This window comes from Lagopus muta, chromosome 19 (genome assembly GCF_023343835.1).
Source record: "Lagopus muta isolate bLagMut1 chromosome 19, bLagMut1 primary, whole genome shotgun sequence".
Taxonomy (NCBI): domain Eukaryota; kingdom Metazoa; phylum Chordata; class Aves; order Galliformes; family Phasianidae; genus Lagopus; species Lagopus muta.
Window position 1 is genome coordinate 1,493,508 of NC_064451.1, and position 13,656 is coordinate 1,507,163.

Below are 13,656 nucleotides of genomic sequence, written 5' to 3' on the forward strand. Positions count from 1 at the left end.
AACTGATTTCCTTGTTAAAAATCACAGAATCACAGAATCACCCGGGTTGGAAGGGACCCCAAGGATCATGTAGCTCCAACCCCCCTGCCTAGCAGGACCACCAAACATACACATTCAGATCAGGTTGCCCAGGACCCCGTCCAACCTGGCCTTGAACACGTCCAAGGACGGGGCATCCACAACCTCCCTGGGCAGCCCGTTCCAGGGCCCAACCACTCTCCTAGTAAAGAACTTCCCCCTAACATCCAACCTAAATCTTCCCTCCTTCAACTTAAAACCATTTCCCCTAGTCCTGCTGTTGTCAGCCCTTGTGAAGAGTTGACTCCCCTCCTGGGTGTAGGTTCCCTTCAGGTACTGATAGGCTGCCATGAGGTCACCCCGCAGCCTTCTCTTCTCCAGGCTGAACAAGCCCAACTCCCTCAGCCTGTCCTCATAGGGGAGCTGCTCCAGCCCCCTGATCATCTTAGTCGCCCTCCTCTGGACCCTTTCCAAAATCTCAATGTCTTTCTTGTACTGAGGGCTCCACACCTGGACACAGTACTCCAGATGGGGCCTCACAAGAGCCGAGTAGAGAGGGACAATCACCTCCCTGTCCCTGCTGGCCACCCCTCTCCTGATGGAGCCCAGGATCCCATTTGCCTTTCGAGCTGCCAGAGCGCACTGCTGGCTCATATTCAGTTTCTCGTCCATCAGGACCCCCGGGTCCTTCTCTGCCGAGCTGCTCTCAAGGACCGCTCCTCCCAGCCTGTACAGGTGCCTGGGGTTCTTCCGGCCCAAATGCAAAACCCTGCACTTTGCCGTGTTGAACCTCATCAGGTTCACCCGAGCCCAGCCCTCCAGCCTGTCGAGGTCCCTCTGAATGGCATCCCTTCCTTCCACCGTATCAACCGCACCACTCAGCTTGGTGTCGTCAGCAAACTTGCTGAGGGTGCACTCAATTCCCTCATCGATGTCATTAATAAAGATGTTAAAGAGCACCGGTCCCAAGACAGACCCTTGGGGGACACCGCTTGTTACCGGCCTCCACCTGGACATAGAGCCATTGACCACCACCCTCTGTCTGCGGCCTTTCAACCAATTGCTTATCCATCGGGTCGTCCACCCATCAAATCCACTTCCCTCCAATTTGGAGATGAGGATGTGGTGGGGGACCATGTCAAAGGCCTTGCTCAGGTCCAGCTAAATGACATCGGTCGCCTTCCCTTCGTCCACCAATGCCGTCACTCCATCATAGAAGGCCACAAGATGAGTTAGGCATGACCTTCCTTTGGTGAAGCCGTGCTGGCTGTCTCGGATCACATGCTCGTTCTTTATGTGACCGAGCATGTTGTCCAGGAGGATCTGTTCCATGATCTTCCCAGGCACGGAGGTGAGACTCACCGGCCTGTAGTTCCCCGGGTCCTCCCTGCTCCCCTTCTTGTATATGGGAGTGACATGACCCTTCCTCCAGTCGTCCGGGACCTCACCTGACAGCCACGACTTCACAAATATGATGGAGAGCGGCTCGGCAACCACCTCAGCCAGCTCCTTCAGGACCCTGGGATAAAAAGCCATACTTAAGGGGAAAAGCCCCAGATTTAATGAGAAAACCAGGATTTTCTTGCAGAAAAAGCCATATTTAAGGGTAAAAACACCAGATTTAAGGGGAAAAACAGGGATTTCTGGCAGAAAAAGCCATTTTATGGGGAAAAACTCCAGATTTAATGGGAATAATAGGGATTTCTTTGAGAAAACCCCAGATTTAATGGGAAAACAGGGCTTTCTAGGAGGAAAAGCCATATTTTAGGGTAAAAACTCCAGATTTAAGGGGAAAAAACCCAGGTTGAAAGGGAATAACAGGGATTTCTAGGAGAAAAAGCCACATTTAAGGGGAAATACCCCAGATTTAATGGGAAAACCAGGGATTTCTGGCAGAAAAAGCCATATTTAATGTGAAAAACCCCAGAATTAAGGGGAAGAACAGGGATTTCTGTGAGAAAATCCCAGATTTAATGGAAAAACAGGGATTTCTTGGAGAAAAAAAACATATTTCAGGAGAAAAACCCAAGATTATTGGGAATAAACAGGGATTTCTGGCAGAAAAAAGCCAATTTTAAGGGGAAAAACCCCTGATTTAATGGGAGAAACAGGGATTTCTAGCAGAAAATGCCATATGTAAGTGGAAAACCCCATATTTAAGGAGGAAAAGAGGGATTTTTCGGGAGAAAAAAGCATATTTAATGGGAAAAGCCCCCGGTGTAATGGGAAAAACAGGGATTTCTGTGAGCAAACCCCAGATTTAAGGGGAAAAAGCCCAGATTGAATGGAAAACCAGGGATTTCTGGCAGAAGAAGCCATGTTTAAGGGCGAAAAGTGCAGATTTATGGGGCAAAACAAGGATTTCTGTGAGAAAAGCCCAGATGTAATGGAAAAACAGGGATTTTTGGGAGAAAAAGCCATATTTAAGGGGAAAAGCCCCCGATTTAATGGGAATAACAGGGATTTCTTTGAGATAACCCCAGATTTAATGGGAAATCAGGGCTTTCTAGGGGAACAAGCCATATATAATGGGAAAAACCCCAAATTTAAAAGGAAAAACAGGGATTTCTGGCACAAAAAGCCACATGTAAGGGTAAAAACCCCAGATTAAAGATGAAAAACAGGGATTTCTGTGAGAAAAAGCCATATTTTAGGGGAAAAACCCCAGATTTAATGGGAAAAATAGGAATTTCTGTGAGAAAAGCCCAGATGTAATGGAAAAACAGGGATTTCTAGGAGGAAAAGCCATATTTTAGGGTAAAAACCCCAGATTTAATAGAAAAAAAGAGGGATTTCTGTGAGAAAACCCCTGTTTTATGGGGAAAAACAGGGATTTCTAGGTGGAAAAGCCATATTGAAGGGTAAAAACCCCAGATTGCAAGGGAAAACCAGGGATTTCTAGGAGAAAAAGCCACATTTAAGGGGAAATACCCCAGATATTGTTGGAAAAAGAGAGATTTCTAGCAGAAAAAGCCGTATTTAAGGGGAAAAAAACCCAGATTTAAAGGGGAAACCAGGGATTTCTGGCAGAAAATGCCATATTTAAGGGGAAAAACTCCAGATTTAAGGGGAATAACAGGGATTTCTAGCAGAAAAAGCCATATATAAGTGGAAAAACCCCATATTTCAGGGGAAAAGAGGGATTTTTTGGGAGAAAAAAGCATATTTAAGGGGAAAAGCCGCCGGTGTAATGGGAAAAACAGGGATTTCTGTGAGCAAACCCCAGATTTAAGGGGAAAAGCCCAGATTTAATGGAAAACCAGGGATTTCTGGCAGAAGAAGCCATATTTAAGGGTATTTAAGGGTAAACCAGGGATTTCTGTGAGAAAAGCCCAGATTTAAGGGGAAAAACAGAGATTTCTAGGGGAAAAAGCCACATTTAAGGGGAAATACCCCAGATTTAAGGGGAAAAACAGAGATTTCTGGGAGAAAAGCCCAGATTAAAGGGTAAAAACAGGGATTTCTAGCAGAAAAGCCCATATTTTAGGGTAAAAACCCCAGATTTAATGGGAAAACCAGGGATTTCTGTGAGAAAAGCCCAGATTTAATGGAAAAACAGGGATTTCTGGCAGAAAACGCCATGTTTACACAGCATCACACAGAATCACAGAATGACCCGGGTTGGAAGGGACCCCAAGGATCATGTAGTTCCAACCCCCCTGCCTAGCAGGGCCACCAAACATCCACATTCAGATCAGGTTGCCCAGGACCCCGTCCAACCTGGCCTTGAACACGTCCAAGGACGGGGCATCCACAACCTCCCTGGGCAGCCCGTTCCAGGGCCCAACCACTCTCCTAGTAAAGAACTTCCCCCTAACATCCAACCTAAATCTTCCCTCCTTCAACTTAAAACCATTTCCCCTAGTCCTGCTGTTGTCAGCCCTTGTGAAGAGTTGACTCCCCTCCTGGGTGTAGGTTCCCTTCAGATATTGATAGGCTGCCATGAGGTCACCCCGCAGCCTTCTCTTCTCCAGGCTGAACAAGCCCAACTCCCTCAGCCTGTCCTCATAGGGGAGCTGCTCCAGCCCCCTGATCATCTTAGTCGCCCTCCTCTGGACCCTTTCCACAATCTCAATGTCTTTCTTGTACTGAGGGCTCCACACCTGGACACAGGACTCCAGATGGGGCCTCACAAGAGCCGAGTAGAGAGGGACAATCACCTCCCTGTCCCTGCTGGCCACCCCTCTCCTGATGGAGCCCAGGATCCCATTTGCCTTTCGAGCTGCCAGAGCGCACTGCTGGCTCATGTTCAGTCTCTCGTCCATCAGGACCCCCAGGTCCTTCTCTGCCGAGCTGCTCTCAAGGACCGCTCCTCCCAGCCTGTACAGGTGCCTGGGGTTCTTCCGGCCCAAATGCAAAACCCTGCACTTTGCCGTGTTGAACCTCATCAGGTTCACCTGAGCCCAGCCCTCCAGCCTGTCGAGGTCCCTCTGAATGGCATCCCTTCCTTCCACCGTATCAACCGCACCACTCAGCTTGGTGTCGTCAGCAAACTTGCTGAGGGTGCACTCAATTCCCTCATCGATGTCATTAATAAAGATGTTAAAGAGCACCGGTCCCAAGACAGACCCTTGGGGGACACCGCTTGTTACCGGCCTCCACCTGGACATAGAGCCATTGACCACCACCCTCTGTCTGCGGCCTTTCAACCAATTGCTTATCCATCGGGTCGTCCACCCATCAAATCCACTTCCCTCCAATTTGGAGATGAGGATGTGGTGGGGGACCATGTCAAAGGCCTTGCTCAGGTCCAGCTAAATGACATCGGTCGCCTTCCCTTCGTCCACCAATGCCGTCACTCCATCATAGAAGGCCACAAGATGAGTTAGGCATGACCTTCCTTTGGTGAAGCCGTGCTGGCTGTCTCGGATCACATGCTCGTTCTTTATGTGACCGAGCATGTTGTCCAGGAGGATCTGTTCCATGATCTTCCCAGGCACGGAGGTGAGACTCACCGGCCTGTAGTTCCCCGGGTCCTCCCTGCTCCCCTTCTTGTATATGGGAGTGACGTGACCCTTCCTCCAGTCGTCCGGGACCTCACCTGACAGCCACGACTTCTCAAATATGATGGAGAGCGGCTCGGCAACCACCTCAGCCAGCTCCTTCAGGACCCTGGGATAAAAAGCCATACTTAAGGGGAAAAGCCCCAGATTTAATGAGAAAACCAGGATTTTCTTGCAGAAAAAGCCATATTTAAGGGTAAAAACACCAGATTTAAGGGGAAAAACAGGGATTTCTGGCAGAAAAAGCCATTTTATGGGGAAAAACTCCAGATTTAATGGGAATAATAGGGATTTCTTTGAGAAAACCCCAGATTTAATGGGAAAACAGGGCTTTCTAGGAGGAAAAGCCATATTTTAGGGTAAAAACTCCAGATTTAAGGGGAAAAAACCCAGGTTGAAAGGGAATAACAGGGATTTCTAGGAGAAAAAGCCACATTTAAGGGGAAATACCCCAGATTTAATGGGAAAAACAGGGATTTCTGGCAGAAAAAGCCATATTTTAGGGGAAAAACAGGGATTTCTAGGGGAAAAAGCCGTATTTAATGTGAAAAACCCCAGAATTAAGGGGAAGAACAGGGATTTCTGTGAGAAAAGCCCAGATTTAATGGAAAAACAGGGATTTCTTGGAGAAAAAACCATATTTCAGGAGAAAAACCCAAGATTATTGGGAATAAACAGGGATTTCTGGCAGAAAAAAAGCCAATTTTAAGGGGAAAAACCCCTGATTTAATGGGAGAAACAGGGATTTCGGTGAGAAAAAGCCACATTTAAGGGGAAATACCCCAGATATTGTTGGAAAAAGAGAGATTTCTAGCAGAAAAAGCCGTATGTAAGGGGAAAAAAAAAGAGATTTCTAGGGGAAACCAGGGATTTCTGTCTGAAAAAGCCATATTTAAGGGGAAAAACCCCAGATTTAAAAGGGAGAAATAGGGATTTCTGTGAGAAAAAGCACAGATGTAGTGGAAAAACAGGGATTTCTAGGAGTAAAAGCCATATTGAAGGGTAAAATCCCCAGATTTAATAGGAAAAGCAGGGATTTCTTGGAGAAAATTCCTGTTTTATGGGGAAAAACAGACATTTCTAGGTGGAAAAGCCATATTGAAGGGTAAAACCCCCAGATTGCAAGGGAAAACCAGGGATTTCTAGGAGAAAAAGCCACATTTAAGGGGAAATACCCCAGATATTGTTGGAAAAAGAGAGATTTCTAGCAGAAAAAGCCGTATTTAAGGGGAAAAAAACCCAGATTTAAATGGGAAACCAGGGATTTCTGGCAGAGAAATGGGACAGAGAGTTTTGGGAGAAAACCCCTGATTTAATGAAAAGAACAGGGATTTCTGTGAGAAAACACCAGAATTAAGGGGAAAAACCCCTCATTTAAAAGGAAAAACAGTGATTTCTGGAAGAAAAAGCCATATTTAAGGGCAAAAACCCCAGATTGAATTGTAAAACCAGGATTTTCTGGCAGAACAAGCCATATTTAAGGGTAAAAAAAGGGATTTCTGGCTGAAAAAGCCATATTTAAGGGGAAAAACCCCAGATTCAATGGCAATAACAGGGATTTCTGTGAGAAATCCCCAGATTTAAGGGGAAAAACAGAGATTTCTAGGAGAAAACCCCTGAATTAGGGGGAAACGCAAGGATTTCTAGCAGAAAAAGCCACATTTAAGGGGAAATACCCCAGATAGAATGGGAGAAACAGGAATTTCTGTGAGAAAAGCGTTTCCAGCGTTTCCATGCTGCTCTTGCCCAGTGGTGGCCTTTCAGCCAAAGGCCAGAGTGGGGGGAGGGAGAGGGAGATTGTAAGACTGCCATCAGTCAGGAGCCCGGCACGTTTCTGCCTGCTTGGCTCATGCTGTTGTGTGGGTCCCCGCGAAGCATCGGTGAGCCAGGGTGGCCCCGTGTGTGTGCCAGCATTGTGCGCGGATGTGGAATGGAGCGAGAGTGATTGTAATGAAAATGCAGCTGGCGGTATTTCTGGTAGGGAATGGTTGAATCCGCAGCCGTGAGGCGCAAGAGGAGGCGCTGGATGCTAAGGTGGAAAGCGGAGCTTGTGTGTGCCAGGAGGCAGGCGTGGTGAGGTGCGCTTTGGAGCCTGCTGCTGTTGGCGCTGGGCTCGGGAGGCCCCTGAACATGGCGCTGTGTGCTGCGTGTGCCAGCCCCAAGAGATTCCCGTGTGGAAGAAGGGAGAGGATGAAGGAGGCCGAGGGCCCTTTTCTCGGGGCCGGCTCCTCTGTGGCCTCTTGCTTGCCGGAGAGAAGGGCTGCCCGCTGGGCACAGGGAGCGCCTTCTAGCTGCCGTCCCGTGCCCTGTCCTGCAGCCCCCTCCTCATGCTATGTGGAACGCCATTGGCAGCAGTGCGGCTGCCATTTTAGAACCTTCGCCGCATCACAGCCGTCACCTTGGTCACCGCTGCCCCGGCCAACGCACTCGCCTCTGTGAGCTCTGGCAGCCATGTCAGGAGCAAAGAGAGCGAGGGGCGAAGCTTGCCCTATTTCCCATCGGAAGGGAGAGCTGGGGGCCCCAGTAGCGAAGAGGAGGAGGGGGGCCGCCTTGACCATCAAGCGGAGGAGGAAGGAGAAGAGAGTCCGTTTCCATCGCGCCTGGACCAGCGCTGTGACCACCTCCGTGGAGCCCATGGAGGTGGATCCACCTCCGGATGAGCCCATGGAGGTGGATCCACCTCCGGATGAGCCCATGGAGGTGGATCCGCCTGCGGCACAGCTGGCCTGGCACCACACCACCGTGCCAGGCCCCGCATGGGCGCCGTCACAGCTCCACCGCCATCGCTGGTCCAGGCGCTCGGCTCCTTACCCGCTGCGCGGCCCCCGCCCCCAGCATTAGCTGGGTGGCATGAGTTACCATCTGCTCCTCCTCTGGAGCCAATTCTGCGGGCCCCCAGCTCCATCTTCACCCTGTTAAGTCCCCGTCCCTGGTTTACTTGTTGATTTTAGTGTTAAGTTTAGTGTTAGTGTTAGGATTAGGTTATTGTTCACGTTTTAGTGTTAGGAGTAGGTTCTTGTTCATGTTTGAGAGTTAGGAGTAGGTTCTTGTTCATGTTTTAGAGTTAGGAGTAGGTTCTTGTTCATGTTTTAGAGTTAGGCATAGGTTCCTGTTCTTCTGTTAGAGTTAGGCATAGGTTCCTTGTAGTCTTTTAGTGTTAGGCATAGGTTCCTGTTCATACTTGACAGTTAGGGGTCGATTGCTCCTGTTGGGTGGCAGTGAGCAGCGCTCACTCGGTAAGCACACGCCTGATTGATGATGCGAAGACATGAGTGCGAGTGCCGTGAGCACGGAGGCCCGATGGCATCTTGGATGGATTGAATTTGCAGCTTGTGACTTTTGTGTTGCAGACCGTCGAGGAGCAGAGTGTGAGTGGCTGCGCCGTTGCGTTGGGCCTCAGGAGAACAGTGTGTGACTGTGTCTCGAGCAGCGTGCGTGGCCGTTGGCAGGTAGGTGTGCCTTCCTTTGCAGTAAGCAGTGCTTAGGCGTGAGCCCAGCTCATGCCCCTGTCCTCAGCAGATGGGCTTTCTGCGTGCTTTATTGCTGTGCTTGGTGCCGTCCGGCACAGCAGCAGCAAGGCCGTGAAGACGTACGTAGCCAGGTAGATGCAAATGCGCAGCTGATGGTAGGAATACTCTTGTTGTTGGTGTTCATGAGACAGTGGTCGTGCGTGTGCGATCAAGCTCAGGGAGAAGTTGATTCTTGCCTGTTCAGCTCTGGCTGAAATGCAAGTTTGGCGTCCCTCCTTGTGGTTGGGTCGGAAGACCAAGGCTATCTTGAGAGCACGTCTGTGAGTCAGGCTGGGAGTTTTTGCTAGCAGGAAGTCACAGCGTCGGAGCGCACGAATGGAATGATGGCTCTCGTTTCCCCCTTGTAGAAAGCAGCCTCCTGGAGAGCAGCAGAGCAGCAGGCTGTCTGCGCTATGGCCGCTGAAGTGCGTTTCTCGCCCCCTGAGGTCCCTGAGCCCACGCTGATGGAGAACGTGCTGCGCTCCGGCCTCTTGTTTGGAGCCGTTTTGCAGCTTGTGTGCGTGTGGGCCATAACCCTGCCAGTTCCCAAGTGCCCAGAGACAGTAAGTAGCGCTCTGTTTGATAGAGGTTGATAGAAATGCTGAGGCAATGGGCTGGGAGGGAAGCAGCTGGAGCCGTTGCCTACGGTAGCGCGCCGCGGCATTGCTGAGGGTGCGGCAGTTTGTTGTGTGCTTCCTTGGGCGTGCGTGCTGTTCGTGGTGGCACGCAAGGAGCCTGGAGGTGCAAGCTCATCTTATGGTGGTGCTGCTGCTGCTGCCTCTGTGGGCTGTGAGTGGCAGGCAGGGCGTCCCCCTGTGCAGGGACTGCCTTGCAGGCAAGGCCTGTAGACTGTAGGTGACATGGGATTTTTGGGAAGAAGACAGAGGTGGAGTTTCTGTTGTGCCCTGATGTCAGGAAGGCAATGTGCAGCACTGGCACCCAGAGCTGCCCAGTCAGGTGACTTGAGCTCCCAAAGCGAGCTGTGGGGCAATTGTCAGAAAGTTCCCTGACTTGACTGTTGGTGAATTGATTCGTGTAGGACTGGGACGGCTTGGAGTCTAAGACTTGGGAGACGGTGAAGAAACCAAAGGCAAGTGCTGCACAGCTAAGCAAGAAAGCCAAGAAGGAAAGCCAAAAGAAACGGTGAGGGCTTGAGCGCTAAGCCTCCAAGGCCAAAGGAAGCAGCTGGAATGCTGGCTGAGAGGTGCTCCAAAGGCAGCGCACTGTCCGTCTGGTTTTGTGGCGTGGCCGTGCTTTCCCTTGCCCGGACATTGGAGAGGAACTGAGGAAGCTGGAAGGGCTTCTGATGCGCGACCAAGAAATCGGACTTTGCCTGTGCGGGATTTCATGTGTGGCAAGAGCTGGGGACGCTGCATTCCTTCAGGGTCCTTCAGCTCGATAGCTGTTTCAGAATGTTGATGATGAGGTGAACTTAGCGCATGTCGCTGGTCCTGAGCGGTATCCAGCCTATTTTCTTGTCTGTTGACGTATCTACAGAATGCAACCCAAATCCCTTAGTTTAAAATAAAAGGGAAAGAAAGCTTTTAGACCTGGTGCTGCCTCTTTCAGTAGCTGGTCCAAACATGCCTGGCTTGGGCTGGCAGTGGCAGGGCGATGAACGGGCCGGCTTCACGTCCCTCCCTGGCGATGGAGCTGCTTTTCCCGCGTTTCCATGCTGGTCTTGCCCAGTGGTGGCCTTTCAGCCAAAGCGTAAGTGCGAGCGAAGCGTGTGAGCATCAGCTTGCTCTGTGAGGCGTGAGAGAAAGAAAAGGAGAGGAAGCAGCGCGCGAGGAAGCCAGGTGTCCCTGCACTCAGCCCCTTGAGCTCGTCCCTCCAGCTTCCCTGGTGGCTTTTTCAGCCTTGTGTAGCACTGACTGTTCCTGCTTGCCCTGGGAAGGCCAGCTGCAGCTGCGGGCAGCCGTGGCCTGCACGTCAGGCTGCCGTTGAGCCGCGAGGAGTTCAAGTGCGGGTGGGCTGGTGTGAAGAGCAGCGCTGGGAGTGGGGCAGGAGGAGAGGGCAGCGGGAGGGCTGCAGGTGAGCGCGCCTCGGGCCCAGAGCTCAGGCGTGAGCCGGGAGGGCAGCGAGCCGTGCTGCGCTGCTTCAGCTGCAGTGGCTTGGAGCGCGTCATGGGCAGCGGCGCGTGTGGAGCGTCTGGGTGCTGCGAGGGCACCTTGGTGAGCCGGAGCCCGAGAGAGGAGAGGAGAGCAGAGGAGAGCAGAGGTCGCACGTCAAGAGTGTCTGCCTGCCATTTTGGCTTGGCGCGTCGGCGTCTTCCTCCATCCACGAAGGAGCCTGCACGGTGCACTGGGTCCAGCGTGCTACACGGCACTGCCTTCTGCTGCCTGCCTGCCTGCCTGCCTGCCTGGCCGCCTGCCTGCTGCACTGCTGGAGAGGAAAGAGCGGATTGTCGGGCTGCGTGCAGCCAAGGAGCTGGCTGCAAAGGAGGGAAAGGGAGTATTGAGGAGCGGTTAGTGCGTGTTAGGTTTGGGTGTGGATGCAGCGGGGGCCGAGTCACCTCCATCAGCTGCTGGGGGCTGGGGCCGAGCCCGGTGCGTGGGGCTGCGCTGCGGGCAGGAGGGCTGCGGGGCTGGGGCAGTGGTGTGGGTGCAGCACCTGGGGCCGTGAGAGGGCGTGCAGCAGGGAGGGCGTTGGGCCCGAGCCGCGCTCGTGTTTGTGGCAGCACAGGGGCTGCAGGGGATGGCAGGAGCGCAGAGCAGAGCGGGGAGAGCCGGGCTGTATGAAGGCCAGGGCATGAAGTCTTCCCTTGGCAGCTACGGAGCTGCTGGGCTTTTCCCCCAAGTCTTCAGACTGTGGGGTGATAAGGCTCCGCAGCAAAGCCAGCCGGGCCCTCCTGATACCTAGGAAAGGGCAAAACAAATCAGAGTCTTTCAAGAGCACAAAGCAGTGAAGCACAGCACAAGCCATTTATTGCCTGCGTAGGTGATCTTCTCCAGGCATGTCCATTGGAGATGTGCAGACTGCGTGTGGACAGAAAGCAAACGGAAGGCAGGGGAGGGGCGGGGAGGGGAGGGGAGGGGCGGGGAGGGGAGGAGAAGAAAGTAAGAAATGAAAGGAAAGAAAAAGGGAAATGTGAAGGGGAAGAGAGAAAGAGAAAAGGAAAGGAAGAGAAAAGAGAAGCAAGGCAAAGAAAAGCAAGGCAAAGGAAAGCAAAAGGGGGAAAAGGGAAAAGGCAGAAAAGGAGAAGAAGACAAGTCGCATGCCGCCGGCGCCACCCGAGGGGAATCCGGCAGCGGCCCCCCCCAGCTGCCCCTCCCCCTCGTCCAGGCCCCGGGCCGCCCCCAGGCCGGCCTTAGCAACGTGACGCCGCAGGCGGTTGGTAGGGCCGGGGCAGGAAGTGCTTGGTGCCGGCGGAGAGCACTTCCGGGGCAGCGCGGCATGGCGGCGCCGGGCCGGTGAGCGGGGCCGGGAGGAGCGGGCTGTGTGCTGGGAGCGGGGTCGGGCCTGGGTGCGGGGGCATGGAGGGGCGCTCGGGGGAGGAGCTGGCGGTGCTGCCGGCACGCAGAGGCGATGCGTGCGGCGCCGGCGAGTGGTGCGGGGTCGGGGGGCAGCTTCCTGTGAGGGAAGGCCGTGCGAGTGCGGAGCTTTGTTGGTGTTTGGGGTGTGCGAAGGAGGAGGCCCCGTAGGGCCTGGTTGTAGGCAGCAAAGCCCGGGCGGGCGGTGGAGCAAGGCGCCCGGGTGCTGTGTTGGCCGGAGGGTGCGGAGCTGGAAGAAGGTTTGTGAAGATGTGCTTGCTGTGGACGTCCCTTCTTGGGCCGAGCCAGGGCTGCCGTTGTGTGTGATTGTGTTTGTTGCTTGGGAGAAGTGCTGCCTCAGTAGAGTGGGGGGAGGGAGAGGGAGATTGTAAGACTGCCATCAGTCAGGAGCCCGGCACGTTTCTGCCTGCTTGGCTCATGCTGTTGTGTGGGTCCCCGCGAAGCATCGGTGAGCCAGGGTGGCCCCGTGTGTGTGCCAGCATTGTGCGCGGATGTGGAATGGAGTGAGAGTGATTGTAATGAAAATGCAGCTGGCCGTATTTCTGGTAGGGAATGGTTGAATCCGCAGCCGTGAGGCGCAAGAGGAGGCGCTGGATGCTAAGGTGGAAAGCGGAGCTTGTGTGTGCCAGGAGGCAGGCGTGGTGAGGTGCGCTTTGGAGCCTGCTGTTGTTGGCGCTGGGCTCGGGAGGCCCCTGAACATGGCGCTGTGTGCTGCGTGTGCCAGCCCCAAGAGATTCCCGTGTGGAAGAAGGGAGAGGCTGAAGGAGGCCGAGGGCCCTTTTCTCGGGGCCGGCTCCTCTGTGGCCTCTTGCTTGCCGGAGAGAAGGGCTGCCCGCTGGGCACAGGGAGCGCCTTCTAGCTGCCGTCCCGTGCCCTGTCCTGCAGCCCCCTCCTCATGCTATGTGGAACGCCATTGGCAGCAGTGCGGCTGCCATTTTAGAACCTTCGCCGCATCACAGCCGTCACCTTGGTCACCGCTGCCCCGGCCAACGCACTCGCCTCTGTGAGCTCTGGCAGCCATGTCAGGAGCAAAGAGAGCGAGGGGCGAAGCTTGCCCTATTTCCCATCGGAAGGGAGAGCTGGGGGCCCCAGTAGCGAAGAGGAGGAGGGGGGCCGCCTTGACCATCAAGCGGAGGAGGAAGGAGAAGAGAGTCCGTTTCCATCGCGCCTGGACCAGCGCTGTGACCACCTCCGTGGAGCCCATGGAGGTGGATCCACCTCCGGATGAGCCCATGGAGGTGGATCCGCCTCCGGATGAGCCCATGGAGGTGGATCCGCCTGCGGCACAGCTGGCCTGGCACCACACCACCGTGCCAGGCCCCGCATGGGCGCCGTCACAGCTCCACCGCCATCGCTGGTCCAGGCGCTCGGCTCCTTACCCGCTGCGCGGCCCCCGCCCCCAGCATTAGCTGGGTGGCATGAGTTACCATCTGCTCCTCCTCTGGAGCCAATTCTGCGGGCCCCCAGCTCCATCTTCACCCTGTTAAGTCCCCGTCCCTGGTTTACTTGTTGATTTTAGTGTTAAGTTTAGTGTTAGTGTTAGGATTAGGTTATTGTTCACGTTTTAGTGTTAGGAGTAGGTTCTTGTTCATGTTTGAGAGTTAGGAGTAGGTTCTTGTTCATGTTTTAGAG

The 13,656-nt window shown here is 53.5% G+C and overlaps 1 protein-coding gene across 3 annotated transcripts in view; it reads left to right on the forward strand.

Annotated features, from left to right (window-relative positions):
- The window catches only part of LOC125702693 (uncharacterized), a 166,647-nt gene that overhangs the window by 32,893 nt on the left and 120,098 nt on the right, over positions 1-13,656 (forward strand). Inside the window, exon 1 of one of the 3 annotated variants that reach the window (XM_048966304.1) lies at positions 1,468-8,064. The exons of 1 other annotated variant lie outside the window; for it this stretch is intronic. The gene's annotated coding sequence lies outside the window, so the exon portion shown is untranslated. Of the gene's footprint in view, positions 1-1,467; positions 8,065-11,970; positions 13,636-13,656 lie in introns of those variants that run through there. One more of the 3 variants, XM_048966305.1, reaches the window with a different exon arrangement.